Raw genomic sequence first — 27,421 nt, forward strand, 5'->3', positions numbered from 1 at the left:
GTCTATGAATTTCTTCTTGAATTAAATGTGTTTCTTGTATTGTTGGATCTTGCTTTTTGATCCATTCTGCCAGTCTGTTCTTTTGATTGGTGAATTGAGATCATTTACATTGGTTGTTATAACTGGCTTATCCTCATATTATTTTCCTGTTGTTGGTTCCCTGTCTTTCCCTTCTGTTTAACTGCTTGCCCTGCAGGGTGCTCTCTGTTGGGTGTTCTTATAATTGTAGTCTTCATTTTCTCTTCTGAAAACATCCTTCCCAGCACTTGGGAGGCTGAGGCAGGAGGATGGCCATGAGTCCAAGACCAGCCAGGACTACATGAGTGAGTTCAAGGCCACCCTGCACTATATAGTGAAAACCTATCTCAAAAAAGCCAAAATTAATTAATTAATTAATTAAAATATCCTTCAAAGCATTTTGGAGAGCTATTTTGATGGTCATAAATTTCTTTAGCTGTTTTTTGTCATGGAAGTATCTTATTTCTCCACTGATTTTGAACAACAGCTTTGCAGGATACATCCATCTGGGTTAAAGGCTGTTTTGAGGGCTTGAAATATCTCATGCAAAGATCTCCTTGACTTGAGGGTTTGTATTGAGAAGTATGCTGTGATCCTGATGGGCTTTACTTTATAGGTGATTTGTTTCTTTTCTCTAACCACTCTTAATATTCTGCTCCTGTGCTGAATTTCTGGAATCTTGACTAACGTATGCCTTGGTACAGATTTCTTTTGGTCATGACTATTTGAAATCCTATATGCCTCACTTGTAAGTCAAACTCTTTATCCATGTTTGGGAAGTTTTCTGCCATTATTTCTGTGAAGAGACTTTTTATGGCATTTGCGCTATCTCCAGCTTTCTCACTGACTCCAATCAATCTTATGTTGTTCTTCTTTGCTTCATCTTATAGCTGTTGGATTGATTTTTCATGATTCTTTGCTATCTTTAAACTATCTTTTTTTGTGTGGTCACCAGCCCAATCCTATCTTCTAGATCTGATAATCTGTCCTTGCCTTCATTCCATCTGTTGAATATACTTCAGTGGAGTTTTTAATCTCCTAGATTTCTGTTTGGATCTATTTCATGGATTCCATTTCTTTCCTATGTTAGACATTCACAGTGTCCATCATTTGCCTAAACTCCTCATTTTTGTCAGTGTCTGCTCTAATGTCTTTCATTTTGATCATCATTTCTTTTTTTACCTGAGAGATTATTTTTTTCTCATGCATTGTTTGTTTTTCACTTCTGTTGGTATCATTTCAGAAAGTTCCAGTGAATGGCTTTTGATTTCTTCTATTTCATTTTGCTTTGGACTTGTCCTGGATGGGCTGGAGGTCAGGGGTTGCATTTTGCTTTTGCATCCTGTAATTTTATATTTTGTTTTTTATTTTATTTTATTTTCTGTGTTGATTCTTGTAGATTTCTTATGGTACATAGCTTTATCACTAATATTGAGGCTTCCCTAGTTGATGACTATTCCTCAAGGATCTCTTCTAGATGTAGGTGGTTCTTGTTCTTCATGTCTATCCTGAGAACCAATTTACTAGGGATGAAAAGTTGCTATCTATTTGGGTCAGCACTCAGTCCTTTGGTTCTGAACTACGGTGATGGTTAAAAACCCAGACAATCACAGTGCTGTTATATAAGGGAGAAAACCTGACTATAACAGGTATGATATCCTGGCTAAAGTAGTCACAGCATCAAGCACAGCCTAGCTACTGACAAACTGCAGTAACTATTATTCTACTAAGTATAACCAGAGAAGCATGTTCTACAGTTATATAACAAAATCCAACATATACCAGGAACTTGTATGCAATGATTTTCTCCTTAGTAGAGTGATTTTACCCCTTTATGGGGAGGGGGGGGCGTTTAAGAGGGATAGGGAATAAGATGGAAGAATGAAGATAAATATAGTAGAAACAAGGCTAGAGGGCAAAGAATGACCACCCAAGTTTTGAGAAACTGGAAAACACAGAAGAGAAAAAATGCAAGAGAAAGCAAATGAATATTGAAGTGAGTCAGAAAGAGAAGGTCAATGTTCACTCACATGAAATATCATAAAATCAAGACAGACAGCTGAGGAAGGAGAGAAAGAAGATGAATAGAAAAAGCAAAAAGGTAAGAAACCTAAATAGTAAAAAAAAGAAAACTAATAAAAAACCCAACCAGACAGAAAAAGGAAAGCCAATCAAAAAAAAATAAATAAATAAAAAGAATAAAATTTCTGTGGTATATGCAATTATGTGGTAGTGTTCAAGTCAGGTCTCAGAAGGGTGCTGTATAATCTGACCAAGTTTGCAGGAAAATTTGTGCTGTGCATGAGTCTGGTCTTGGCCTCTGGATATGGGGTCTGGGACTGGTCCTAAGGACAACATTCTGGATGTCTACCTTCTCCTTACTGAGACTGTCTATTGCACTGTCCTAGTTACTGTGGTACCATCAGGTAGAGAAAGCTTGGGATTGCTCCCCAACCTGTGCACAGTTGGTTCCTCCAGACCCTGTACATCTTCCTCTGTTCCACACCATTGACTCCTCCTACACGCTGGCTGTTGGGCAGGAGGAGTGCCCTTGTCCCACTGCAGACCAAGGCTGCTTGCCTGCTTATGCCACTGGGCTGAGGCTGCTCGGCTGGTCTCAGACCACAGGGATGCTTCTAGTACTTTGTACTTAGATCTAAGACTGGCTTTTGGTGGCCACTGGAGCCAAGTCTAGGTGGTCCCAACTCCTACTTCTCAGTAGAATTCCCCCTAGTCTGCTCCCACCTTCCAGCAACCTACTGGCTCTTCCCTCATTCCACTCCAATACATGGGCAGTGAAGCAATCCAGGACTGTTCTGCTACTGGAGTTGGCCCCAAGCCCTCTGAAATAAACTGGCAGCCCTGTCTGCCTGCTTCTGTTCCGCATGTCCGTGTGCCTGAGCACAGAGCTGGTTCACCTCACTCACTAACCACTGGTTTGTACTCCCACTACTGCTTCAGACTTTTCTGCACTGGGCTGCTGGTCCCACCTGTAGTGTGCACTGCACTGCTCAATAACATTTATACTATTAATAGCTAACCTTTTAGAGAAGGATGCCCAAAGTGTACCCCAACACCCACTTACTTATTACAAAGTGACAACACTGCAATTAAACCTGAATACTGAGGTTTTAGTTTAAAAAACCAACTCATACATTAACATCTTTCATCTTAAAAGAAAAACAACACACTGTGCCATCGGTTCACCACCACCAATTTACCCTATTCAGTTAAAATCACCGAAAATTCAAATTATGATTGCTATACACTGAAGACAAACACTAAAACAGGAGAAATTCCCTAAACTATAACAGAAAGGAAGAACCCCAGTGTTTTGCTTTAGGGCTTCTCATTAGCTTAAGATTGGGAGTTATTCCTGTTCCTCTCAGTGTCAAATGGCCAGAATGAAACGGCCAATTATTTCTGTGGAGGCCACCAGAAGTTATGTGACTCTGGATGCTTGATTTCCCCATGGTCCTGTGGTCTAAAAAATCTTAAAAGGCACAACGTCCTCAAATGATATATTTGTTACAATCTAAGGCTTAAACTCACCCAAACTGTAAATATTGGACTATACTTCATCTCACTTCTGCATCTTCAACTCTTACCACTTTCTCTGTTTTTCAATGTATTTAATAACTTCCTACCAAACTTATTACTTATTCTGCTTAATGATTATGGGTCTTCTCTCCCAGCTAAATACAGATTCCACACTGGTGAAGATCTTCATATTTTCACACTAGAAAATACTGTTTAATAAATACTTGTTGATCGGCTTAATTCATTATTGCTAAATTTATAGATACTCTAGCGTGATGTTTGGGAAATATGATTCATGGATAAATGAAACCTTTTCACATATGTAGCCCAGAGTCTCACTGGCATAAAAGCAAATTAGGAGAACCAAAAAGAAATGGACACTATTAATAAGACATTAACACCTCCTTAAAGTAAAGTAGGAATAAAGTATATATAGCACCACAAATGAAGGAAGACATGGAGTCATGACCATCAGGTGACACCAGAACTTCAGTAAACTCTTGCTAAAGACCATGGCATTGAGAAAGACACCCACACTTTGCTCAACCTGGCTGTTTCTACTTGTAAAATAACTATCAGTTCCCTCTATTTTCAATGCCTATTTTCAATGTGGTTCTCTCTGCTCAGGCTCTCATTTCCAGTGTGGTGTTCTCTCTGCTGTTCTCTCACACAGGCACAGGCCCCACCCGGCAGGGAGCACAGTTTGCCACATGTAGGGAGAGAAACCGGGCCTCTCTTGCCCACCAGCATATGCCAAGCCCAGCAGTGGCCTGGCACACATAAATGAGCCGTGATATGAATAGAGTAGGGCACAGACAGCCCTAGAATTAACCATTCTATGTATAAGACACTGGGCATGCACCCAAAAGCAAAATGTACTCAGTCCATCAGGATAAGTCCTCCCTCAAAACTGGAGAAAATGCCTTCCTCTGTCAAGTGTGTGTGTCAGGAATTTCATGCCTTGGAATCTGGCGACACCAGGCACTGGCAGAAGATTAAACAAAGGAATGAAATAAAGACTCAAGTCATTTCTCTATGCTGACTTGTCCGAGCTCCCTAAGAGCTGGTACCACAGCAACTCGAAATTCCGAACTAAGTTGGCCCTCCTGATCTCTAAAGTTCCCTCTGCTTCTAATGGCCTATGCTTCAATCCTCACCACAGACTGTCCAGCACCAGTCTATTACTCACAGCTATGTGGAACACTGTATGGACTGCTAGTAAGAGATAATAAATGGTAGGATACAATTATGACAGTACGGTACACAGACAGACCTTGAAGGATTTAGGATTTAGAGAACCAAAAGTTTTACACAAGAGGAAGGACACGTACAGAGAAACAGAGCTGAACACAGCAAGTTTCAAAACAGGAAGGATGCCAGACTAGCTGAAAATAGGGATCATTCAGAAGAGCTATAGGAGGTAAAGGGAGTTAGCCTTCTTCCAGGTCACCTTAAACACAGGATAAGAAATGTGGCACTGTGGGCAATACAACCCTTAATACAAGCATTTAAATAGAAAAGTCCAATGATAGAATAGTGTTTCATAAAAATACATTTGTTAGTAACAGGTAAGTTCCCTGGAATAGATAATGACCTAGGAAAGGTCAGCTGGAAGAAAGGTGTCTGTGACGAAAATCACCATGGCAGTGAAGGGGGGCACTGAGGAAGGACGGACTGTCAGATCTCAGAGAAGGTTTGCTCAGGATGTGGAATGAATATCAACCCTAGGTGAGCATGGAGTGTCTCTGCAGTCTACCCCAGGAATCCCACATGGGTGAGCACATCTGTGGTTACAGTACCTAATCTCATCTCCTTTCTGCACTCCAAAAGCCACAGTCATGTGACCGGCTTCCCCAAACAAAACTCTTGAGATCTCTGATTTTGTCTTGTTCTTTAAACTCCCCTTCCTCCCTTTCTCCAGCCTATACTGTACAAAAAGTCTGGAGCCAAGCTCCCACATGACCAGTGTACCACAGAGCCTATCCCATCTTTCATTCTATGATGTTTCTTCTCTACCACCTTTTGAGTTCATCTTATTAAAAACATGCTTGGCAGGATACCTAGTTATCATGCTGATAAAAAACCATTAACAAGTAACAACAACAAAAATGTCCGTCTCCCTTCCTAGTTTAAAGGCTTCTGTTTCTCTCAGTTTACCTAAAAGATTAGGTCATTAATCGCCAATCTCTCAAAACAAGCCCAGAAATAGCTCAGCCCTCCTTCCAAGACTGATACACGGCACAAGCCTCATCCTAATTGCTCTAATTACACGAAGAACATAATGAGATACAGCAGCAGATGGCTACAGATTAAGTTCCACAGAAAATAAATTCTTTTCTCTTGCCTCTTCTTGAAGGAACTTTGTCTTAGAAAGAAAAGTTAAAATGAAATCATTTGTTCACAAAGCCAAATATATCTTTAAATGTTATCATACTTTCTTATTTCCTTCAATAATGTTTCCTTTTTCGAAAAAAAAAAAAAAAAAAAAGCATTTACTCATTTCATGTGGCTTTATGTTACAAATTTGTAACCCTGCTGAATCAAACCTGCATTATAATTTCAAAATTGTGCCCTATCAATTGTAAAACTGGGGAGGTTATTTGGACCAAGCAACAAAAAAATTTCTGTGTAAAACCTTGTGCACTTCAGCTTTTCACAAAAGATGGGAAGTCAGACATCCAGCCACCATTCTAATACTCATCAATGCAAATTTGAGGTCTAAAAAATGTAGTCACCTTCCCCTTAAACATTATTTTGTTTTCCTAACTCGTGTGCATGGCCATGGTTGTGTGTGTGCACACACATTAATGGGAAGGGGCTCAAACCTTGAAATTATCTTTTCTGACTCCTCTCAGGCTGTTATGTCTGTACAAGGTCCCTAATGGGAAGGGGCTCAAACCTTGAAATTATCTTTTCTGACTCCTCTCAGGCTGTTATGTCTGTACAAGGTCCCTAATGCTTGACTTCAAAACCACCACCGTTACTGAAGTCCTCACCTCCTTCCCAGTTTCACAAAGAATAAGCCACCACTGCAGCCATGATCTTGGGCTCCAAGAAGTTGCAAGCCACACAGAAGTGAGCACCAGAAAGAAGAGCAAAACTCTTGCTACCAGGAAAACTAGAGACAGAAAGAGACTTTTCATTCCAATGTGAAGAGAGAAAATATTCTGAAAAGTAGATACATATAATGCTCCTTCCCCCAAATTAAAAGCCTCTTATTTTACTTCTGATGTAATCTCCACCCAAATTATTAATATGCATCCAAGTTTCTACTGCCACAGCCCTCTACAATGAACCAGAAGAGAAATGCAATCATGTGAGTCTCTCCTACCCCAACGTACCACTTGCACCCCAGTATCTGACATTACTTTTCATAATCACATCTTTCAAAAATGGTGATGAGTTCTTCTAAGAAGTAAACTTCCTGTCACCCTCTCCTATTAAAAAAACAGATACTGAATTTTATTATCTTCTCTGATGTGGAAATGGGACAGTGATCATTAAAAAAAATACTTGGGAAAAATATGTGGGGAACATTTGTTTTTTCCATCTTGCCATTTGCTCATGAAGTGCACACACAGGATATGTGGCCAACGACCCAATAATGCTATGAATGAAATACGTGTTTTACACCTCAACTTGTATTAACAAATGAAGCTGACATGGCTTACACCCTAAGTCACCTTAACGCCTGACTTGGGTTTTTCTCATACTTTATTTTGATATTTCTTTGCTCATCTTCATGAGTCAATATGAGGAATTCATGAATAATTAAAATTGAAAAAGAGAAAGACGATACTGAAAACATGTTGAGAAGTCCCATTTTTCTTGACAAGTGTTTAAAGATACTTGAAGACTCATTTCTGGAGAATGAAAACCAATTATCACGTTGTGTAGTATGCAAGGGAAGCGGAGAAACTATTGGGACAACAGGTGACAATATTTTTCACACACGAGGTCTCGCCCAATGATCATCTGATGTATTCATGGAGGTCCAGTCCTAACTACTCCCTTCACTGTAGCAAACTCTCACAATTTTATGTTGCCTCAGCATCCACTGCTGAGGTTTTCTCACTCCAGAAGCAAGGCTTAGACTCTTGACAAGGCTGCTAGTTCTCCACCTCCTCCCTATTTCTCAGTGTGATCCATCCAGACATCTGTCTTATACAACTGCAGGAACTTGGAGTGACTGACTGGAGGGTGTCACACAGGGACACCCTGATTCTAATCTAAAACCACAGACCCTCCAGGAGAGAGAAGGCAGGGCAAGCCAGGTAATAAGATAAAAACCACTGCAGCCGAGGATTCACATTAATCCCATTTTACAGCTTAAGGAATACATCTTATTTTTCCAGCGATTTTCTCTAAACTTACACCAAAATGATTTATGATGATGGTGAGGTCGATGATGATGAAGGCAATAAGTGACTCTGAGACACTCCCAAAGTCATCAGAAGATATGCGTAGCCACCTTAAAATGTAGCTTGGAGTTATACAAAGTATCAGAGTAAAATTTAACATCCTTCAAGGTTCAATCATTTAATTTAAAAACTGTATTTCAAACCAAAAGACACTATGGAAACTGAGGGAGAAAAGGAAGATGACAGTATTCCATCTCCATTAAGGAGGGAGCTGAAAGGGAAGAAAAGGGGATCGAATGGACAGTTTTGATGACAGCTTCACTGGGACATAAATGTGTGTTTCTTTCACAGCATAAGGACAGAGGAGCCATTTTATTTGTTGTTTCTAACATCATTATCATCAATTAAAATTAAGTTAAAAAGTTGCCTCTCTGGCCCTGACCTCTGTTGAGCCACAGACCCATGTAACAAGCTGCCTGCCTATAATCCTTTCCTTTGGATTACATCTCACAAGCAGAACAAATTCAATTTGTCTGAAACTCAATTTATTGTCTTTCCCCCAAATCTGATTGTTCCTCATTTACCATTACAATTCAGAACACCCAAAACAAGAACCTAAGCCACTCCATCCTTTATAAGGAGGCTCTCGTGGACCTTAGCTCTAAAACTCCCACTTGGACTCCCACTATGAATCCCTTCTGCCATTCACTCTCAGTTCGGCCCCCACTATCTGTCCTCTTAGACGCGGCACCAGCTCCGTAAATGCCTCCTCCTCCTCAGCTTGTCTCCCTCCAATACACTCTGAGCACCAGCACCAAAGTGCTCCTTATAAAATGCAAACCTGATCATGTCACAGAAAGTAGAGAGCCTTGGAATGAATGCCCTCCACCCCCTATAGGACATAAATCAAGTTTCTTAGCATGACAAAAGCCTTCCTTCCAAGGGCTGGCCACTAACAGCTTCACCTTCCACCTCTAGCCACCTCACATTGCATTCCCCAATTAAGCGAGCCTGAGCAACTTGCAGTTAAACATGCAAAGCTAATTTATACTTTTAAAAATCTCTCACACAAGGGCTGCGGATACAGCTCAGAAGCATAAATGCTTGCCTGGCAAGCCTGAGGTCATGAGTTCGATTCTTGGTACAAAAAAAAAAAATCTCTCACACACTTCTCTCCACCTGGAATGTGCTCTCCTCTGCAATGACAGCAACTGATTCAGAAGTCCACTGGCCGAGGAGCTCCTCTCTGAGGTTTTGCCGCCCCCACACCTCCTCTCCTGCTTCACAAGATCAAGTGCACCCCAGTGTCTCTGCAAAGCAACCCAGTCACACCTCTGTGGCACCGGCAAACCCCAGGCCTGCTTACTTATCTGTCTTACTCAGCAGACTGTAAACTGGCCCGCAAAGTTATCTCCTCCACCCACAGTGCCTGGGCGGAGAAATAAATGCTCCTTCAACTAAACTGCATTTCATTCATTAAGAGCCTCAGCTTTTACTTTATGCTAATTGTAACATTTTCTCTTAGTTTTCAACATGAGCACAAGTAATAAATCTATAGAAAGTAGTATCATGAATGCTCAATCCAACAGAAAAGCAGAAAGGAGGCTTCACAGAGGTCTTCCCAGGTTAGCAGTGCACCACGCCAAGCACACACTTTCACCACGTTATTTAATATTTAATGTAGCCATTAAGTTAAGTAGCGGCAGCATCCTTCCAAGAAGGAAGCCATAGCTTACAGAAGACAGAAAACTCTCTCAAGGTTCCACGGCTGGGAACTGGATGGGTCAATACTGAAGGACAGGTTTTACATGAACTCAAAGTGCTTCTCACTTGAAGGTAGGAATGTAGAAATTCACCAGAATGAAAAGGAAAAACAAAGAATTAGAAGCGAAACGTTTCCCACTTCTTTTCCAGTCCTGGTTTTCTCTTTTCTCCACATTCCACAGCAAAGTAGGTTAATTCTTGGTAATGGGGTCAGTCAAGACTATGGCTATTACCTAGAACACAGTGTTAAGGAAAGGTTAGTGGGTCAATGAAATTTAACCATTAATTAGTTTCATTCCACCGGACATCCATCCACTAAACCCTTGTAAACCATCTCATAAACATTCAGCCAGAAAAAAATGTTACAACGCCAAGGACTAAGTAACCTTCCTGATGGAGCTTTAACATTTTGGTAAATGAAAGACATTGCCAAAGAGGTCCAAGGCTCAGATCTGCAAATGAAATGCAAACTGCAAAGTCTAAGTAGAAAAGTGAGACCACGTAGAAGTGTCAGAGTTATTTGTTGTGCTGATCCCAGACAATGAAGGCACCTCTACTCCAGGAAATGAGGAAGGACTGGTTGCCTCTCACACACACCCTAGGCTTGGGGACACCAGGTCAAAGTGTGGACACTGAGCACTATAAGAGGGTGAGTCAGGACTTCAAGTTCAGGAACAAAGACAAAAACAAGTTTAATACCTTCCATTTCTGGAAGTCCTGTCCTGGTAGTGCAAAGCCATAATAAAAACATGTCTGGCTTACTCAGTGGAGGTAACCCAGTTCCCCATAAAGATTGCTTCAGTTGCTAAACAATGTTAGGGGTCCATCACTCAGAGAACAAGAGAGCTACAATTCAGGGATACCAGGCAGAGAGCCCAACAACAGTAGCCTTGAAAAACATAAGAAAGAAAAAATGTAACTCAGCAGGCATGTGACTTGAGAACCTTGGCAGACTGCCTTAGCGGGCGGAGAGTCTGTGGACAGAGAACTCATGTCTTTTTCTCTGCTGCCAGAGGCCAAGAAGGCACAGACAGAAAAATATCAACTCTTATCCTTCATCAAGCTAATAATCAGTGAGACCTTCCTAAGAACAATGAATGAATAACCACAACTCCCTTCTGTCTTATGAGTGCATATGACTGGTCAGCATTACTCTAACTGGGCTTTTGAGACTTTTACAACTTTAAACAATTCTGTAATATATTAATTGGGCGCCAAACATGCAACCATGGCAAAGTTTCTTACATGACAGCCAGGTTGCTAAACAAAACTCTGATGCCTAAACCAAGGACAGAGTTCAGCTCAACGAGTCAGCCAACATTAACAGGGCACAAATTAAGACTCTGGGCCAAGAACTGCCAACAGGAAGATGAGTGAGATGTGTTTGTGGAAGCTACAGTACACCTGGGGAGAAAAAATCAATGAGAACATCAATACAATACACTAACCACTGGCAAGGTGTGTGTACAGTAGTCTATAAAGGTCATCATCTAGAATTACATGACTCCAAGTAAGGCACGCAAACATGGACCCCTGTAAGAACCAAAGGGAAGAGTCAGACAGAAATCCTGCGGCACACACCTGTAATTTCAGCTACTCAGGAAGCTGAGGCAGGAGGATTGCAAGTTCAAGCCCAGCCTGGGCAATCTAGTTAGACTGTAACTCAAAATAGGAAATAAAAACGCTGTGAATGCAGCTCAGTGGTACAGTGCCCCTGAGTTAAGTCCCCGTATCAGTAAAAGAAAAGCAACCCTAGAAATAATTTAGCCTAGATTTCAAATGAGCACACAAGTTAGCAAAAGAATATGGCTTTCCCAGAGTCATGTAGTCAGTTAGCAGGATGGCTGGGGCTGGAACTCAGACTGCCAGCACTTTCTACCAGAGCAGAACTCTTGTTCCAAAGTCACATGAAATGGGGCAGGTTCTAGGCTTCTGAAGCTGACAATACAACCTTCAAAAAAACAGACTCTAAAGACAAGCAAACTGAGGCATGTGAAAGAGGACAGGAGGGTGGAGAAGAGGGCTGCTTCATGTCCTGGAGTAGGCAACCTGAGGGCAGAATGGCATCTGCCTGCGGTTTGTCAGTAAAACCAGCAAAAGGAAAGGCACGGAGCAAGCATTCTCCCTCAAAGCAACTACATGATAAAGATTGCATCAATGGCGCTACTCATCCAAACATTATCTCCTACAGCAAAGAACTATTTTATCTCTTGTGCTAGGGATGTGGCAATGTCTTCTTCCTGTACTCAGGATTCCTCAGAGACTGCTAAGGCTAACACGCATTACAGCACAACTGTACCCACTTCAGACAGTCAGGAAGCCTCCTTTCTAACAAGGCTTCACCAGGACATCAGGAAGTTCAAAGCAGCACTCGTGTAAACTACAGTACAGCTCAATCCAAGATTCTCTGCAAACTAAAATGCAAGACAGTTGTGATTAAGAGGTAATGATACATTTAATTCATTCAGCATTTACCAAGTGTATCATGCACTACTTTAAGACCCAGTTTTTTGAGGAGAGGCGGCGACAAAAGATAGAAAGCCAGACAAAACACAAGATTATTAAGACATAGCCTCATCCAGGAAAGAAAGCAAATGACTCTCAAACTGTCTCATAAGGATCATATGTAGCAGTGCTACTCCACATGTGGCCCATGGACCAGGGCTGACCCATGAGAAGACGGCTAAGCACAGAAAATGACTGAAAACATTTAGAAACTTTCACAGCAATTTAGCAGTAAATTTTGGTCTGCTGAACCTAATAACAATTTCAAAATGAGGCTTCCATTCAGTGTATCTTTTTATACTTCATTCTGTATTTCATTTCTTGTTATACTTTACAGAGTTACCAATGCAGAAAGTCTGAGGAGCAAAGCAGTCAAGTGACAAAAGAGAAGTGATGTCTGCTGGGCTACAGGACACTTACAGCCCAGATGAAGGCAAACGGCCCAGAGAGCCCAGCGAGGCTCCAGAGAGGACGGAGCTTCTGAGCTGCAGGAGGGAAAGACGCAGTGAGGAGGAGATGTACCCTGGGCAGAGCAAGGGCACTGGCTGAGGCCTGGAGGTCATATAAGTAGATGGTACATTCACAGAATAGACTTGGCGACACAGTAATAAACCAGAAATGGCTAGAAAGTTAACTCAAAAGAGATTCAAAGAGACCACCGTGCCTTTATAATGTAGCTTCTGGGCTTTACCCAAAACACAGTAGTGAACTACTCAAGATTTTGTTAAGCAGGAAAAGGATTATTTCTGTGTTCACTAAAGTCACTGTAGCACCAGAGAGGTAGGTTTGGAGTGGGAGGGATCTGGGGAAGGACACAGACCAGTTACGAACATACCAGAACTGTGTTGGTTTGGGGCTTACTTTGCAAGGGGAACAACATAATACAGGACACATACTTTATATGATTATTTATAAGTCACCCAAAGAACAGTATACAAAAGAGTGCAGGGAATCTGTCCACACACTAAGACCAAGGAATCCAGCTGAGGGCCTGGATCCCACAACAGTGTCCTACATGAGTTGAGATGAATACCTAGAGCTCATAACAATGCCTCCCATGAATCCAACTGGAGGCCCAGAGCCCATGACAACGTCTCATGCAGGCTGGTTTCACAGATCTGCTGGGAAGGCCCAAAGGTCAGTAGTGGAATCTACAAAGTCTGTGCCAGCAGGATGAAGGACCTGTGCTAGCAGGCTGAGGGATCTGCACTGGAGCCAGGAAGTGATGCTCAGAAGAACTACAACTCCCCCAAAAAGTACCATGGCCATCCTCAGCAACTGTGAGGTCCCGAGCTCCTCCAATGATCAGGGTGGCCAACTTCCCATCAGGGAAGCCAACGCAGCAAGCTTTTCCAGGAGGCCAGCAGTGTACCATCTTCCCCTCCGGAACCAGGAAGCGATGCTCAAAGTGAAGACCAGAGCTCCCCAAAGTGAACCAAAGCCATTCTCAGTGCCAGCAAGGTCCTGAGCTCCTCAGAGTTTGAAAACAGCCAAGTTCATCAGGAAAGCAAGCTCCCCACAGCCTCCCTCAGCTCCCAATAGCCCACTTCTTCTCCAGATCTGCCTCTTATGCTGCTGGCAACAGTCCTCAGGTGGGCCTCCCACACCCAGCACCACACTTACTCAGTTCAGCTGAGGGTTTATAAGTTGACTACCAGTTATCAATCCACTACAAGAACAATGTAGGAATGAAGAGAAACTGTTTTGTGCAAAGAAACACAGGCAAGAGAGAACGGCTTAGAGAAATGGTCCATATGTTATACTATTCTGTCTTCTTCCTCACTTATCAGTATGGATCAGAATCCACACTGAGTTCACTTAATCCAGTAACTGGCCTGATCACAGAAAGGGGAGATCAGTAAGTACAGGAAAGATAAAAGTACAGTATATTACTGACAGAACCTCTGCCTGCAGGGGAAAGATGCAGAAATCTTAAAATTTTAACAATAAAGAAACCACCCAATTAACAATGGGTACAGGGTTTTTTTTTTTTTTTTTTTTTTTTTTTTTGGGTTTTTCTCCGGTACCGGGAACCAAACTCATGACCTTGCGCTTGCCAGGCAGGCGCTTTTGCCGCTGAGCTAAATCCCCAGCCCCCGGGTACAGGGTTTAAATAAGATATTTCTCCAAGGAAAACAGGGGTAGGCAATAAACAGGTGAGAGGTTCACCGTCACCAGTCATTGGTTGTAGTCAAAGTTCAGTTAATGTAAGTATTATTAGTGTGTTACAAGGAGACAGACATATGGAGGATAAAATGCGAAATCCTACATAATCTTGGGTCTTTACTATTTTAAACACGTTCACATATATACATGGGGAAAATGGGAAAGGGTTGTAGTCCATATATCATGCATACTGTGTTTAGAGCACGCTTATTTCAGATACTGTATGAGACACAAACAGAAATAAGAATTGCCCCTTCTGTGCTTCTAGCCTCCTGAGTCCCCTTACAAGGTGGCCCTGGGCTTAAGCAGCCCTGAGGTACTTACTACAGTAGGTGTCAAGTCAAGATTTTCAATCCCGAGAAATTCTATGGGTTCAGGGAATCTCTAAAGGGCAGTGGTGCATGTATGGGTGATTAGGAAGGGAGGAGTCCTTGTCGGAAAGAAATGAATTATTTCTCAAAGTGTCCCCATGGAAAGCACAAGTCCTGCAAATGAAAACTGTAGAATCAACTAGCTCCTCTGGAATCACCTGGTCTCCAGAAATCCAAAGAGTTGCATCTCCACAGAACAGAAATCACAGGTTCACTGAGGCCCTGAAATCTGGATTCTTGACAGAAAACACCAGGAATGGTGAATGGAATGCATGCATGTACCCTTTTTCATGGACTATTTTGAAAAATGGAAGACTGTGAGATGGAATCAAAAAATACAATTGCTGTTCTATCATGGATATTCTGTACCCCAATAACTACAACAAACTCACACAGGGAATAATACTGTCATAACATCATTGTGTGGGCGGGCCCAATGTACGAGCTGACTATATTTTATAAGGCTCACATAATCAGTGCCTGCTACATTCTGCTGCACATAATTTTACCAAAGTGTACAATGGGCTTTGTTTGATAATGTCTACACTGTTCTAGTTGTGCACAGGGACACATAATCCCTATTATACCTGTCTCTACAGCTGTATCTATAAAAGTGAAATTCAACAATTGATCTGTGAATTATTTGACAATGACACAAGATTAACTATTAAAAAGTTTAACTTACCTAAAGATTAATAAGATTTAACCTAAGATGCTCAACTGCCACTTCATTTTATAAAAACATAATATTGCCTATATCTTTGTAAAATGACACTGGATATAAGATAACAGCATATAAAAGAATGAAACAAAATTATCTCCAAAGAACATTAATTGCCCTTTTTTAATTTAAAAAATGAACTAACTCTCAATTCATGCCTAGCATCTGCAAAACACTATTGGGAATCACATAAGACAAAAAGATCTAATTATCCAAAGTCTGGAAAAGACAGACCACAGAAGCACTTAATACCAGCAGTGCACAGAGGTAAGCAAGGAGAAGCGCCTATTCAAAGTCTCCAAGATCCTCAGCAAGCCTTGGACAATGCACTAGCACAGAGTGATGAATAAGCTTCATTGATAATAGTGGCTACGTCACGGCTGGCTGAACATTCAGTCCACAAACAGAAGGCTTCTGTATTTGCTCGAATCAACCATAGGAAAGTTTTAGCAAAAAGACTGTTATATTCAAATGGAAATCAGTACTTTCCAGCAAGAATGGACAATTAGCAATTCCTTAAACTGGCACTAAAGAGGAAGAGCAGGGAAATATACCAAAAAAAAAAAAAAAAAAAAAAACCTCAAACATCCAATATTCTAACATATGAAGTGAATAAGAAAGGCTATTACAGCTAGCATTTTGAAAATTTTACATGCCAGACATAATCTGGATATTATGGATCTCCCAGTTATCAACTTACCTAGTTAGGTTTTACACAAATAATCCTCTTTTGTAAGTTTCTTATTATATGCAAGTTTAAACTGTAGTCCAAGATTCTAGCACAGGTTAACTTAGATGACATTCTTTAAACATTTAGCAGAAGATTCAAAGTCTGGTTATATATCATTTTACCAACATTTTTAATTGTTTATTCACCAGATCTTTATTAACAGATTCCAGCAAATAGCTCTCCAGTGTTCTCCAGGCACCACCCAGAGCCCCATCTCAAAGCACATACACAGAATTATGGTCCATCTGACCTGAGGATCTAGTTTCATGACTCTGACCCTGAGACTGTACAGGTCCTGAGGCACTGAAATAAGTTACAATCCCCACCTAGAGACAGAAAAAACATTGCAAAGAAAATAAAGGAAAAAAGACAAGCACAGGAAGTTCTGCCACAGTTAAGCAATGATTTCATAGCTATAATGCCAAAAGCATAAATGATAAAAGAAAAAAATTAATAAATTTTATCAAAATTTAAAATGTTTATACTTTAATACAAGAAAATGAAGTAACAACCAACAGAATGGGAGAAAATAATACATCTGATAAGAGACATATCCAGCATATACAGAGAAATCTTAAAACTTAACAATGAAAAAACCACCCACTTAAAGATAGCTAAAGGATTTAAATGAGACATTTCCCTAAAGAGAACTTGTAAATGGTCAATCAATACATGAGATGCTCACTATCATTAGTCATCGGAAAAATACAAAACCAAAATGAGATACCACTTTAAACCTGTAAGAATGACTACAACAAAAAGCCTGATAATTACAAGTGTTGACAAAGATATGAAGAAATAAGAACACATATAATGCTGGGAATAATGTAAACAGTGCTGCTATTTGTAAAACCAGTTTTACAGAGATTCAACTCTTCTGCAAGAATAAAAAATACACATACAAAACTTCTATAGATGGTTAGAGCAGTATTCAGGACAGCTAAAAATGGAAACAACTTAAATGTCCATCAGCTGATAAACAGGTAAAGCTATTTATCCATGTATGCCATATTATTCAGCAATAAGAAGAAGTAGTAATAACATTCTAACACATGAACAAACCTCAAAAACATTACACTAACTGAAAGAAGCCAATAAAGAGCAGAGACCACATACAATATGACTCTACTGATACAAAATGTTCAAAATAGAAGCATCTGTAGAGAAAGAAAAGTAGATTAGAGAGTTCCCGTTTACTGGGATAGGGTGGAGGGATGGTGGAGTGACTACAAATAGGTACAAGTTTTCCTTCTGAAGCAATAAAAATGTTTTAAAATTATGTAAAGGTAATGAAAGCACAAATATACAAAAACCACCAAATTTTCCACTTAAATAGCTAAACCCTATGGTATATAAATTATATATCAATATAGCAGCAGTTTTTTTAAATTGTGACAAACAATAAACATACATTCCTGAAACAAGCTACCTGAAATCAGATGAGGTCAGACAAATATGAAGTAGAGCAATTATTCTCACATCAACCTGGGTCTATATTCCAAGCATTGGCCTTGAATTGTATTGGCTCAGGCAATACCCAGAGGATCCAATACCTCGGGATCAAATAAGCATCAAGAAACACCAAAGGATCCATCCATGTGGTACATATAGTTGCTGCAAATACAGGGAATTCATCAGAACTGCCAAAGTCTAGCAGAGATGCTGCCAATTTTGATTCTATTCAGTTTAACAAACATTGACTGAGGTCTACCCTAGGCAAAGGCCTAAGTTTAAAATATAAAGACAAAAAATATAGTGGGTCCAATATCCAACAAGTTCACAGGCTATTAACTCTAAGAAAGGTATGTATGCACATGATTCCCAGTTCAGAGCACTGTATGCAAGTTACAGGAATAAGCATGGCACACAGAAACAGTACAAAGAAAGGAACCATTAATTCTGTCTGAAGATGACTACACCAGTCTATTTTCTGTTGCTCTAACAAAATACTTGAGGCTGGGTAATTTATAAAGAAAAGAGGTTTATTTAGGGCTGAAGTTCCATCTGCTTAACCCTGAAATACTGGCAAGAACCTTTCTGGCTATGTTACAACATGGTACAAAAACAGAAAGTGACCCAGCCACATGCAGAAGCAACCAAGCACATATAGATGTGTACCAACACATTCTCAAAAGAACTAGCTCACTCAAAAGGAGCAGCATTTGTCTCTTCTGAAAGGATGGCCCTAGGACCTAATCATACCCCAGTTTTTAAGCCATCCACCCTTTCACCCTTTTTCTTCCACTGCCACACCAGAGCTCAAGCTTGCATCACACGAGCCTTTGAGGACACATTCCAACCAGACCCCAACCATAGCAATAAGCCACAACAGTTTCACAGGAATAAAGATGCCTAAGCAGAGCTTTAAAGGATTGTAGACAAGAGGGAAATAATGCAGGGAAAGGCATGAAGAATGAAGGCAAACCTCAGTCAGGATAATGAAAATGAGTATGAAAAGGCAAAGAGACATAGAAGACTAAAAGATATTTGAGAAAAAATAAGCATCAAGCAAGAATGTTAGATGACTGTGTTAGCTTCGCGTTACTATAACAAAATGCTAGAGAGTATCAACTTATAAAGAGATAGTTTATAATGGCTCACAATTTTGGAAGTTGCGTTCCAAGATTGGGTGGGCCCACTGCTTTGGGCCTCTGGCGGGCATGCCAGATGGCAATGGTGAAGAGCATGTGTGGAACTAATGGCTCACCTCGTGGCCGGCCAGGAAGTAAAAGAGCAAGAAGTTAGGAACGGGGTCCCACAGTCTGCTTCACAAGCACAACCCTAAAGACTTGGATCTTCCCCTGGACCCAACCACCTAAAGATCTGACCACCTCCCAACATCACCCTGCAAATCAAACCCTCAACACATGGACCTCTAGAGAACATTTATCCAAACCACAGCAGCGCAGTTGGGGAATTAAGCCCAGAATATGTATATGTTACATATTTTAAGCCTTATCTGAAAGGTAAAAATGACCCACTGAAGGGTATTAAACAGAAGAATGAAGTGATCGTATTTAGTTTAGGAATAACATCCTAGCAGATGCTTTCAAGATGAAGATTTACTAGGACGAGGGCTCTCCAGTTTGTATTCACCAATGTAATTACTTTTAACATGCTTTGTGTGAAATTTTTTAAAGTAACCCAATAGCTAACAAAGAAAAAAGCAAAGCTCTTATGAGTGAAACAGTGCTAGACGGCCTGGAGCCCCATCTAGGTCACATTCCCCTAACCTCCACCACTGAAGAACCCCCAATGCTCTGCAGAAGATGGTGTGAGAAACTTTGGACTAAAGAGAGAGAATAATAGAAGGATGGAAATGATGAAACTTATCCAATAGTGCAGGGAAATGACCAGTATGAATGTAACTACAGATTATGGAAAACAGGGAGAAGAATCCAGAAAGCTGCAAAGAGGTACCAAATTTACAGGGGTTTATAACTGACCAAATGCAGAAAGTGAGAAAGAAATATGGCTTGGGTAAAGGAGGATGACTTAATTGATAAAGGCAGTGCAGTAGAAAGCTTAAGCTTTCCTGCAGGTATTTTGTACTTAATAATTCCCAAAGTCTCCTCCCAGTATGAACAGCTTCAGCACTAGACCGATGCTGGTGCTCGAACCAGGGACCTAGGAATCATCTTGACACATGCTCCCCACACACCTACATTCAGTCCATCACCAAATGCCACTATTCTAATTCCAAAATGTATTTCATTTATCAACCATTTCTCTTTATTGCCACAGCCACCGGCCTTGTTCTTGCTACCACTATCTCATGCCTCGATCTTTTGAATAGCCTCTCAATCAATCTTTCTACTGCTATTCTTGATTCACTCTAGTCCAGTCCAAACCCAAGAATTATATTAAGCCATAAAACCTTTCAATGGCTTTCCAATAAAAACAAAATCTAAAGACAAAAGAATACATCCTGTTTTATTCACCGTGGAATATTCAGTGCATAGAACTCTATAGACGATAAGTATGTTTAAAAGAAGCAAGGAGATGAATTTCATTTCAAGCCTGTTGTCTATGGCTAGAGGATATCCAAATGCCTACCTTAGGTTCAAGTAACAGTACAGACCTGAAATCCAGACTGACCTTTGCCTTCACTATTTCAGGACCAATGCAAATAGCTTTATCTATAGTAAACAAGGCTAAGACTACTTTAGATCACCATGACCTAGCTTGCTTGAAGCACGCTCAGCTTCTTAGAAAAGATTAAAGTGTCTCTGTAATCTGGAGGTCTGCATCTGTGCTTTAGGTCGAGGTGAGCATTTCAAGGACAACAGAAACCATCCAGCACTAGTTCTATGGTAGGATCTTTTAAAAGGGAAACTTCTGCTGTAAAGCCTGCAATTTGGCCACTTCCTTCAAACTATTTTTTCACCACACCTCTGCCCTGTTCCTGATGCCCTATCAATTTCCAAATGACTTCTTTGTTGTTGTTGTTGTTATTTTTTAGGCACCAGGGATCGAACTCAGGACCTTGCACTTTGCCAGGCAGGCATCTGTGCTGCTGAGTTATACTCCCAGCCCAACTTCTTTGTTAATTCATCATAAATCTTACCTGACTCTGAGCACATCTAGGATGGTCCCCAAAAATCTGCATTCCGACAATACACCAGGCAGTTTAACAGCCTGGGGAAAGTTAATGCGAAAGTTCCCTTCCTTCTTCTCTTGTACTGACTGACCCTAGACAGCTGCCTTGGAATGGGCTGCTTTAAAGACTTTCAAAAAATAATAAAAGTAAAAATTTACTATGGCCTTCCTACAGTACTGGGCAAAACCATTTAATATCAAGTACTATGTATGACAAATGCTGTTTCCAAAGAGTTTCTAATATGCAAAACTTACTTTTCCAAAGGCAGAGGTGAGAGACACAGTAAGAGACGATACCTTTTTCTTTCTTAACTTTCCCCAATATTAGCATTTCTTAACTACTGTTCACTGTTATTGTTCAGAACACTGGTGGTGGTACATATGCCTATTTTTACTTTTAAGCCAATACATAAAATAATTACATAGACATTTTCTTTTAAAACATAACATCTGAGAACCTCTGTCAATATCAGGGAGCATGTACAACTGTTAGTAAAGCTAAGATCGGTCAGCTTACCACCTCATCATTTGGTTTATTATTCTAGTAATCAGAGGCAGCAGCCTGGTGACTTTCACAATCCCAAGATTTTAAACTGACTCGTGTTTGGTTTTACATCACTTACTTTGTACCTGTAAATGACTACTAGTTAAATACAGGAAACAGAATTGCTGAGGTATGAGAAAATAAGGAACATAAACAGTAAACTCTTTAAGATGTTTACCAGCTCTGTATATAGTGTTATCTGATCAAATCTTATCTCTTAAGGCAAGACATCTCCAATACTTCAAAGGAAAAATATAGCGGGTAAAACATCAAACTGGTTTTAATTTACATTAAATATTATCTGCCTCTATACTATGTTATTTGAAAACAAAGGACTTGCAAATAGGAGTTTCAAATATTTTATTTTTTATTGTATTTAAAAAGAAAATGTCTGATTTTTGAATAAGTACAAAATACCAGTCTCTTGGCCTGAGATACAGCTCAGTGATAAAGCATTTGCCAAGGATGTACAAGGCCTCAGCTCTATCTACAGCATCAAAAATAAACAAAATAAGACTTTTAATCACTAGGTAACTGGATAAGCTTTTCAATAAAGTGTAATCTTCATTTCAATCTATTGTTACTCCCCAAAGGACATTTTAAAATTTGACAAATGGTACTTTATTTTATATGGTAAATTTGAAGCAAACTTTACATATGCAAAATAATCTATGTGTATCATTTTATAATGTTTATAATAAAAGACTGGAAACTAAGTGCCTATCATAAAGGGGATGTCACAGTATATTAATACAATGAAATGTTAGGCAGAAATTATTTAAAAAGCAAGGAAATGGATATAATGATATTCTACTACTTGCATATATACATATATTTCACTATACATGCTTAATATTTATGATAATATATGCTTAAAACTGCTCAGTATGTGTCCCCTTAACTGCACCAGCATACAGTAATCTTAAGAGTTCATTTCATCTTAAATGCTTCCTATTTCTCATCAACAGTTGAAGCAGCAGCTATAATAAGTTCCTTAATACTTTTAGGGCTACAAGGAAACAGCAACAAAAATTTTAAGAGTCTTGACATGTTTCATAAGAAGTGAATTAGCAAAAAAATCTTGAAAATATTAAAGTTTTCAAATCACACTGTACATCACTTGTTAAATAAGTCAAAATATCTCACTCATAATGCTATATTAAATTAAATATTAAAAATAAACTTTATAGACTATAATCCCAGCTCCTTGGGAGGTTAAACAGGAAGACCGCTAGCACAAGGTCAGCCTGGGCAATTTAAGAAGTCAAAAGAGCTAGAGATGCAGCTCAGGGCTCCCTAGGTTTAACAGCCAGCACCATGGATGACTGGATGGATGGATGGATGGATGGATGGAAGGAAGGAAGGAAGGAAGGAAGGAAGGAAGGAAGGAAGGAAGGAAAGGAAGGAGGGAGGAAAGGGAGAGGGAAGGGAAAGGGGAAGAGGGGAGGAAGAAGAGGAAAGACAAGGAAGAAGAGGAGAAAGAGAGAGAGAAGAGAGAGAAGAAGAAGAAAAGAAAGAGTGAGGAAGGGAGAAAGGCAAGGGAGGAGAGAGAGAAAGAAGGGAAGAAAAGAAAGGAAAAAAAGAAAAAAATACTAGAGAGGTAGCTCAGGGCTCCCTGGATCCAACATCTAGTACCACTAACTAAAGACATAAACAAACAAATGAACAAATACTGTACAATGAGTACTTAATACCTCTCATCACATTACCTTTTGGAGACCCAAAATAACAAGATGCTTTTTAAAATTAATTCTTGAGATTAAGTTCTTCAGGGGGCCGGGGATATAGCTCAGCAGCACAAGCACCTGCCTAGCAAGCACAAGGTCCTGAGTTCGATTCCTAGTACCAAAAAAAAAAAGAAAGTTCTTCAGATATAAGGTCCTGGGTCCAAAAAAAGTTTCAAACAAAGATGTCATCTAGAACACCAGTGTCCAACTGACACCCACAGCTGCTGAGGAAGAAGAATCACAAATCTAATAACATGAAACAAAATGAACAAAAACAGGTTGGTCTCTCCACTCATTATCTAACTTCAAATGAGTTGCCCCACTGCTGATGCCAGAGTAAATTCCTAACAGAAGTGCCTGAAGAGTTCTGCCACAGAGTCACTGCTCTCAAAGTCCCGCTCCCATCTTCACTTTCCAACTCCTGGCAGTTTTAGCTTCACTACAAGGAAGCGGGGATGGAATCTGACAACCTTCCACCCCTAGAACAGACATCTCTTGACTAAAGAAACCAACCAAATCAAAACAAAACAATCAAGTAAAACCACAAGATTACTTCACTTATCTACATAAAAGCAAAAGAAAAAGCCACATGTATAGTCTGAAATGGAAGCCAAGAGGAACAGATAATCCAAATCCCAGTCCAGCTAACCCTGGAATGTGGCTTTGTGCTTTATGAACTCCAAAACATCTAAACCAAACAACAAAGTTCTACTGTGAAAGTCAACTTTTCCTGTTCCTTTTCTCTATTCCTTCCACAGCCATGCACTGCAGCACACAGACTACATCTGAACAGTGAAAGATCCAGCACAGAAACCAAAAGAGCCATCAGAGTTGGCAGAAAGAGAACCCAGGAATAAAAGGGAAGGACTTGCAAGGTGCACACGCAGTCAACTGCACCAAGCTGACCGTGCTCACAGTCTCCCCCACTGACCTCCATGACATTTCTGCAATCACTCTGTGTAAGTCTTTAAAGTGTTCCTGAGTTAGAGCTTAACCTCTTCACAAATAAACGTGCTCATCTATGACAGTTAATTCTACGTGGCAGTGTGACTGACTACACGGGTTTCCAAATATTCGGTCGAACATTATTCTGGATGTTTGTGTGAAGGTGTTTTTAGATGAGATTAGTACACCCTTCAATCACTCACTGAGTCCAGGAGACTGCCTTCCCCATGGGTGGGTCTCATCCAGTCAGCTGAACAAAAGCCCCAACTCCTCCACAGCAGGAGAGAATCCTGCCTGTGACCTGACAGGAACATCAGCTCTTCTGGCTCTATTGCAGCTGCTCCTCTGAACCTCAAGTGGGACTTCAGCTCTGCAGGTTTTAGACCTGCTAGCCTCCACAATCTTAGGAGCCAATTCCTCGTAACAAATCTCTACACAGACAGACACACACACATGCACACATATGCACGCATTCAAGCATGCACACATGCGCACATTTCTCTGGAGAACCCTAACACACCATCTGAGCATGAAGAGTAAACATTCTTTAATCAATTTGCTCCAGTGTTCAGCCTCTCAGACTGCATATTCTAGAAGTCAGCCAACAATAGGAAAAGTTATTTTAAATTCTACTAAGCTTTCTTCCCATCCAACAGCTTCCACAAAACACAAGCCCTCTGCAACTTCTATATTACAAAGGGGAGGGGGTTATAAAGAAGCTGTGAAACGTCAATAGGAATTAATAGATAAAAAGATTACTTTGCTGAATCTCTTACTTTTTCCAGGTATTTCTACTATCAGGTATTTCTACTGTCAGGTATTTGGAGGCTCTCGCAGCCTTTTCGCTTCACTCATTACTATTTTGTCACACTACTTTATTTTCAAATACCTCACAATTTAAGAAGGTCAGGCATTATAAGGGACCTAACACCTATTTTGAATTATACAATACCCAGATTACAAATTAAACATGAAAAATGACCCAAGCTTTATTGGCTAACACATTATTTGACATGATTTTGAATAAAGATTTGACAAAAACCGCTAAGAATGAAAGAAGATCAATGAGCAAATGAAGAGATGGGGGAATGACAGACAAAAATGCAGAAGCTATGCACAGAGCAGTCATCCTTCTGGCTGCTCCTAGGGCGCTATGAGGTGCCCATCACATGTCTTCCTTTCCTTCAGACTCCCGCTTCCAAGTAGGAGGCCTCCCTCACGGGGAGGACAGGACATGCAGTGAATGGAACTCCTCTGGCAAAGCAGTACACACGAGGTCACAGTGATCCAGCAGGGACTCCCAAACACATCCCGTTCCAGCTTTGTTTTAAAAAAATAAAACAAACACAACTAGAAGCAGAAAAACAGGAAAAGATAAGATTCCTTTTGTGGGTTAATTTCATGTGTCAACACGACTGCATAAGGAATAATCCAGGTAGTACTGCTGGGTGTGTCTCCGAGGGAGTTTCTAGAAGAAATGAGCATTTGAGTGGACAGATAGATTTAAAAACCCATCTGCATCAATGGGGTTGTAAGTCTAAGCTGTGGAAATGTCTGGCACACAGAAAATTTCAAATTTTTGTAGCTCTGCCTTAAGGATAGCTATGAGGTAGTGGTGGACCTAGGCAACTAAGCTCCCACTTAAAAACAAACAAATCACTTTAATGGCCAGAGGAAACGGGAAGGAATTCAGGGAAGATAGAACGATTACCTAGGGATGGAAAAATCCTGGAAAGGACATAGAGGGCCAGACAAGAACATCACATTGTGTATGAAAGCTCTGGTAAAGCTTCTGGTAGACCCCCTAAAGCATGTATGCATGGGACAGACTGTCTAAACTAAGAAATGGGCCACTACCTGTCATGGCCACAGCAAGTAGGGGCTAAACTCTAAAGCCTGCCATCTTTCTAGTGGAAGCAACCAAGACCCAAGGCAAGAACACCCCAAAATGAGGGAGGAACCCTAGAAAGAAAAGGGCTACAGAACTGGGGCCCACAATTTTGCAGAAAACTGTGCAAGTCTCTGGCTAACCAATATATAAGACAGGCCCAAGTCATCCTGAAATGAGATCTGAGCCACCACTCACTACAGGCATAAAAGAGTTGATAATTTGAGTCCAACCAAGGAACATGCCTGTTTACAAAAGAAAAAAGAACCAATATATAACATTCAAAATATTGAAGATATAATCTAAAAACTACTCCCCACAAAACGGGCTAAGAAAATCTGATTCATTCACATAGAAAAAGACCATCAACAGATGCTGTATTAGCCAGTGTCCATGTGGTTTCATTCACGCTCTTTTCCTCCCAGCCTCCCTCCATGTATGTGTACACGTGTATGTGCCCATGAGTGTAGTGTTTCTCTAGAGAATCCTAACGTATGTGCATGTACTTCCACACAGAGATTTATTATAATGCACTGACTTGCATGATTATGAGCGGCCATACTATCACCCACATGGGACCCAGACACATGGGAAGCTAGCAGTGTGGTCTGAAGTACTGGGAACCAGACAGGATATGATGTAGACCAGGTGTGAAGGCCTCAGAACCAGGAACGGCAATACTAAGGGCAGGATTTGTGTTCCAGCCCAGTCACGCAGAGACAGAATTTAATCTTCATCCACCCTCCTGATTTGTTCAGACCCTCAACAGAAAGAAGGATCCTCATGCACCTGCTTTACGCAGCTCACCAACTCAAATGCTAATCTCATCTGGAAGCAACCACACACACACACACGTTTCACCCAGTTTCTGGGCACACCATGGCCCAGTCAACATGACACAGGAAGTTAGATATGTATTTTAAATTAGCTAAAACAAAAATGTGCAACAAAGACAAAGAACATGCACTTGAATAAAAACATAGAAAATCTTAGTGAAAAAAATAGAAGTTGTAATAAATAAAATGAAGAGTTTAGAACTAAAAAATTCTGAAAATTTAAAATTCACTGGATAATCTTAAAGGTAGAACAGGAAAAAGCAGGGGGAAAAAATCAATGAACTTGAGGGTATATTAGCAGAAATCAACTGAAGAAGAGAGAATAAAAGATTAAAAGCATGAACAGCATGTAAGGGATATACGTGACACTTTCAGAATGTGAATATATACTAACTGAAGTATAAGAAACAAAGGGAAGAACTTATGGCACAGAGAAAATATACCCAAAAAAATGATGACAGACTCCCAAAATCTGATGAATGACAGGACGTATAGATTCAAGAACCTGTGCAAATTACAAACAGGATAAATTTTTAAAAACCACCTAGGAACGCCATATCAAAATGTTAAAAAACTAAGAGATAAAAAAAAAAAAATCAGTCAAGGAAAAAAAAAGAAACCTTATATATAAAGAGAAATTATCCTAATAACTGCAGGGTTTTTATCTAAAGCCTCAGAAGCCAGGAGACAATTCAACAACATCTTT

Source organism: Chinchilla lanigera, unplaced genomic scaffold, assembly GCF_000276665.1.
Source record: "Chinchilla lanigera isolate Chin_1 unplaced genomic scaffold, ChiLan1.0 scaffold00026, whole genome shotgun sequence".
NCBI lineage: Eukaryota > Metazoa > Chordata > Mammalia > Rodentia > Chinchillidae > Chinchilla > Chinchilla lanigera.